A 6,355-nucleotide genomic window follows, 5' to 3' on the forward strand; every position below is an offset into this window, starting at 1 on the left:
TTATTTTTACTGCTATAATACTGTGTGTTGGTAAGACTGTTTTTGTATAGTTATTTATCCATTTTCCTGTGGACACTTGAGTTGTCTCCAGTATTTTGTACTTATTAGAGGCAAATTTACCATGAAGCTAATGAAACTTGAGCTTCAGAGCCCCTCAGTCCCATGGCTCCCTTCCATAGCCCTAAAAGAGGAGCCTTGTCAACATGTTCACATGGTCATATGTTTTTGTAAAATCTTCGAAAGAAGGATATTTAAGCCACAATGGATTAGGACCACTTTCTCTTTACACTCCAGCTTCCCCTCCTTCAACACTTCACAAGTTGGGTGGGTGATAGATAGCAGCAGGCATTTGGGGATTGAGCCAAACTGGGTTGAGTTGCAGATACATTTACTTGAGTTCAGTGGGAAGTCCTTTATGGGTTTGCAGTCTGTTATTATTAGCTATTGCTTTCCATCCTAGAGTAGGAAGATGTAGGGACAAATGTCATATCAGGATCTGAATGTGTCCTATAGCATCCAAAGCCAGAAGTATACACATGTTGGGAGAGACACATAGTTTGAAATGTAGGAAGCTAGAAGCTGGTCTGTAAAAATGTATTAGATCTCTAAAACTGTAAGCAGAGGATCGAGTTCTGACCAATGCTTAGTCAAATGAAGTTCTCTCCCATTAGGAATGTATCCATGATTATATGATTATAAATGCGCTTTACATTTTTTCTTTATTGATGGGAATTATACAAAGTGAAACTTAACCAGAATCCCTAAGTTTGTAGGTCAAAAACCTAGAACAGAACTACAGTGATTCTGTCCAGACTTTTTTTTTTTCACATCCCAAAGATTAATAATTTTAAAAAGCTGAATAAACCATGCTAAAAGAAAGACTTTGTTTTTTTACTCTGTCTATATAAACATTACAGAAATCGTTGTCCTATGAAGAGGGGATCAAAGAATACGCAGGAAAAAAAAAGGAAAAAGTCTCGAAGTGTGTAAACCAATTTAAAACATAGTATGTTACTTCCCTGGGTTTTGGCACGTTTGTAATTTGTTCTGATTTTTCTCCAATTATATAATCTCATGCCCCACAAAAAACAAATCTGCCCTGATAATTACAAGGCTGGTAGGAACATTCTGTGCACACCTCCTAGGGATGAGTTCATTTGAACTCAGGAGCGGCACTACTAGGTGAGAGAGTATGGAGTGTTCAGCTTTCAAAGATAACGCTGGGGGCACCAGAGTGGCTCAGTCGGTTAAGCATCTGACTCTCAATTTCATCTCAGGTTGTGATCTCAGGAGTCTGCTGGCGATTCTCTCTCTCCCTCTGCCCCTCCTTGCCATGCTCACGGTGCTCTCTCTCTCAAATAAATAAATAAATCTTTTAAAAACCTTTTTTAAAAAATGAAAGCTAATGCTGTAATGTTTTCAAAGTGATGGTACCAGCCTGTGCTGCCAGCAGCATTCATCAGCCCTTTCCTGTTACTCCACATTCTTTCCAAACCTTGTTCTTGTCAGATTTCTTAATTTTTGCTAGTCTACTAAAAATAAATCTCAGTGCCCTCAGGTTGAGCAAATTTCATATGCTGATTATCCATTCCTGTTTCTCTTCTTCTTCTAAGGGGTTTTCTTAGAAATACATTATTGATACCAATCTTTTGTCAGTTGTACGTGTTGCAAATATTTTCTCCCTGTTTATAGCATGTGTTTTTTCAAGTATTAAAATTTTTTTACTCTCTTTTGGAAAAAAAATCAAACTGACAGAAAAGCTTCAGGACTAATACAGTGAATTCCTGTATACATACCCTTCATATCAGTTCACAGTTTCCTGTATTTGTGTATAAAACAGACAATATATGCATCATTTTTGCTCATCTCTTTGAGAATAAGTTGCAGTATCTACCCCTGAAAACAAAAATATCCTTTTAGGTACCATTTTCAAATTTAGGTAGTTTAACCTTGATATAATACTTATATCTAATATGTAGTCCATATTGAAATTTGGCCAGTTGTTCCAATAACGTTCTTTAGAGCAATTTTTCCCCCAATCCAGGATCCAGTCCCAGAGCTTTTCACTTTCTTTATGGAGCCTTTCATGAATAAAAGTTCATAAGTTTAATGTCGTTGAATGTGTCAATCATTTCTTCTGTCGTTTGCAACTTTGGCATCTAAAAAAATCCTCGCCCTGCCAGGGGAGTGCGGGGGCAGGTGGGAGGGGAGGGATGAATATGTGAAGCATAGATGAATTTTCAGGCAGTGAAAGCATTCTGTACGATACTATAATGATGGATACATGTCATTATACATTTGTCCAAACCCATAGAATGTACACCACCAGGAGGGAACCCTAAATAACTATTGACTTTGGGTGAAAATGATGTACCAATGGAGATCCATCAGTAGTAGCAAGCATACCACTCCGGTGGGGGATGTGGATGATAGGAAAGGCTATGGATGAACGGGCAAGCCGGTTTATGGAAAACCTCTGTAGTGTCCTCTCAATTTTGCTGTGAACTTCAAACTGCTCTTAAAAAAAAAAAAAAAAAAAAAAAAAAAAAAAGCTTAGAAAAAATCTTTGTCTACCCTAAAGTCAGAAAGGTATTTCCTAGAATTGGGGGGGAAACTATAAGTTTTGGCTTTCACATTTAAGTCATTAGCCCATACAGAATTCGTTTTTGTTTGGTACGAAATAGGAATCCATTTCTTTATTTTCCAAATGGCCAGCCAATGTCCCAAATACCATGTATTGACTAGAATCCTTTCTCCAGTGATCTGCATTTCTGATCATATATCAAGTTTCCATGACATACAAGTCTGTTTCCAGACTCACTATTCTCTTCCAAGCTGTCTATCCCTGTGCTACCATTCTGTTTTACTTAATTACTTTGACTTCATAAGTTTTGCTATCCTTTTGAGCAAGTTTTTTTCCGGAGTGTGTTGGCTATTTTTGGTCCTCTGTTCTTCCATATACATTTTAGAATCAACTTCTCAGTTTCCACAAAGTTCTGATGTGATTGTGATTGGAAATGCATTTTGTATAGATCAACTTGAGGGGAGAATTGACATTTTTACAATATATCTCCCTAGGTCTCTCTAGTTAGTTAAGTTTTCCTTAATGATTTCCATAGAAATTTCTAATCTTCTCCAAAGATGCTTGCCTGTCTTTTGTCAGATACATTCCTGAATTTATTACTTTCTATTATTATTGTGAATGGTCTCCTTTTAGAAACATGTTTTTGAGGGCACCTAGGTGGTTCAGTTGGCTAAGTGTCTGACTCTTTTTTTTTTTTTTTAAGATTTCATTTATTCATTTGACAGAGAGAGAGAGACAGCCAGCTAAAGAGGGAACACAAGCAGGGAGAGTTAGAGAGGAAGAAGCAGGCTCCCAACAGAGCAGGGAGTCCGATGTGGGGCTTGATCCCAGGACCCGGGGATCACACCCTGAGCCCAAGGCAGACGCTTAATGACTGAGCCACCCAGGTGCCCCAAAGCGTCTGACTCTTGATCTCAGCTCAGGTCTTGAGCTCAGGTATTGAGCTCAGGGTTGTGAGTTCAAGCCCTGCATTGGGCTCTACGTTGGGTGTGGAACCTCTTTAAATCAATCAACCAATGACTAGATATCTAGATAGATAGATAAACAAATAGGGACCCCTGGGTGGTTCAGTTGGCTAAGCGTCTGACTCTTGATTTCTGCTCAGGTCATGATCTCAGTCAGGGTCATGAGATCTGAGCCCCATGTTAGGCTCTGTGCTCAGCATGCAGTATGCTTGAGAATTTTCTCTCTCCCTCCCTCTTTGCCCCTCCCCCTACTCCCACGCACTCTCTCTCTATAAAACAAATAAATAAAATCTTTAAAAAAATAACATGTTCTTGAATTGTTTGTTGGTTTATAAAATGAAATTTATATATTTTTAATGAATTTATATAATTACATTTTTACAAATTTTATAAGTCACCTTGCTAAATGCCCTTCACGTTCTAATAATTTTTAGTTTCGCTTTCTAAAAATAAGTAATTTTAAGTAATGATAGTTTTGTTTTTCTTTTCCTTTCTTTCTCTTACCTTACTGTGCCGGCTAGAACTCCATTACGGTTGAATAAATGTGATGTTAATGGACATTGGTATCTAGTTCCTGAAGTCACAAGCCTTTAAAAATAAGTAAACAGGGGCGCCTGGGTGGCACAGTGGTTAAGCGTCTGCCTTCGGCTCAGGGCGTGATCCTGGCGTTCTGGGATCGAGCCCCACATCAGGCTCCTCCGCTATGAGCCTGCTTCTTCCTCTCCCACTCCCCCTGCCTGTGTTCCCTCTCTCGCTGGCTGTCTCTATCTCTGTCGAATAAATAAAATCTTTAAATAAATAAATAAATAAACAAATGCCTTTAATTCACATGACTCCTCATTAAGAATGATGTGGGTTGAAGGTATCTCAAGTACACTTTAAGAGTTTTTCTTCTTCCCTGATCTATCAGTATGAAAAATCATAGGTTTTTCAAATTTTAACATCTTTGCATTCCTGAGATAAACCTCATTCGGCTATGACACATTATCTTTTATATACCTGACATTTTGTGTTAACATTTTGTTTAGGATTTTAAAATTTATGCTTATCGGTGAAATTGACCTATAATTTTTCGTTGTCCTACTTTCCATGGATACACAGTCATCAAACACTCATCTGGGGAATATTTACTCCCCCCTCCATTCTCTGGAATCTTTTATATAAGACTGAAATATTCAGGGGCTTCTGGCTGGCTCACTCAGTAGAACACCCGACTCTTGGTCTCTGGGTCATGAGTTGGAACCCCATGTTTGGTAATAAAACAAAAAAGGTTTTTTTTAAAGACTGAAATAATCTGCTGCAAGTTTGACAGAACTCCCTATAAATTATCTGGGCCTGGAGTTTATTTTGTGTATATGGAAAGATTGTTACCTTTAGATTTATTGTCTTTAGCAGTCATAGGACCAGACAGCATTTCTCAGGGGGTTCTTTAATCAGTTTTGTTAAGTTATATTTTTTAATGCCCCTTTCAACTGTTTTTATAGTTACTTTCACAAAGTTTCTCATTTTATTTTATCTTTTAAAAATATGAGTTTAGTATGTAATTATGCCTCTCTTTCATTCCTTTGACCTTACATTTTTTTAAAATTTTTTTAAAAGCTTTTATTTATTTACTTGAGAGAGAGAAAGAGAGAAAGCACAGAGGGAGAGGGAGAAGCAGACCTCCACTGAACAGGGAGGTGGAAGTGGGGCTCGATCCCAGGACCCTGGGATCATGACCTGAGCCAAAGGCAGATGCTTAACCAACTAAGCCACCCAGGCACCCCTCTCTCATTTTTTTCTTAATCAATTTCACCAGAAAGATCATCTTACTGTATAGTGTTTTTTTAAGAATCAACTTTTGACCTTGTTGGTCATCCTCTCTATTGTTTGTTTTTGTTTTACTGATATCTGTTCTTTTCTCTCTTTCCCTCCCACCTCCCTCTCTTTTCTCTCCTCCTCAGATTATTCTGTTGTTCTTTTAATAATCTCTCTCAATTAATGAGTTTAGTATATTTTTAACCTTTCTATTTTTGTAATATAGAAATTAAGGCTATAAGTTTTCCTCGAATTACTACTTTTTCTGCATCCCACAGTTTTGATCTATAGTATTTTTATCGAGTTCTGGTATTTTAAATTTTCTTTTCTTTTTTTTTTTTTTTTAAAGATTTTATTTATTTATTTGAGAGAGTAAGAGCCAGACCAGGGTGAAGGGCAGTGGGAGAAGCAGGCTCCCCACTGAGCAGGGAATCTGACGTGGGGCTTGATCCCGGGACTCCAGGATCATGACTTGAACCGAAGGCAGACACTTAACTGACTGAGCCACCCAGATGCTCCAATATTTTAAATTTTCAATTATTATTTCTTCTTTAAATTATGAGTTAGAGTATTTTCAATTCAAAATATAATTATATGTATATTTTTTAAATATATGTTTATTGGATTGTGGCCAGAGAATAAATATGACATCAGTTCTTCAAAGTAACTTGAGACTTGCTATGTGCTATGTGTCCATGGTCAATGTTTACAAATGTTCTAAGACAGAGAAGAATGTTTATTTCTAATAAATAGATAGGTGCAGTGATATATATCAAATAAATCAAGCTTAGGTGTTGTTCCGATTTTCTACATCTTTACTAAAGTTCATGTTCACATTTGTCAATCAGTAGGCCTCTCATCCATTCATAGATAAAAGAGATCAGTCGGTCTTCCATTACACTGGTGGATCTGTCTATTTTCCCCTGTAGCTTCTGCAATTTTAGCTGTGTGTATTTTGGGGCTGTTTTGTTTTAGAGTCAATATTTGTAAAGCAACTTCAGCACTAACA

Source organism: Ursus arctos, unplaced genomic scaffold, assembly GCF_023065955.2.
Source record: "Ursus arctos isolate Adak ecotype North America unplaced genomic scaffold, UrsArc2.0 scaffold_2, whole genome shotgun sequence".
In the NCBI taxonomy this organism is placed as follows: Eukaryota; Metazoa; Chordata; class Mammalia; order Carnivora; family Ursidae; genus Ursus; species Ursus arctos.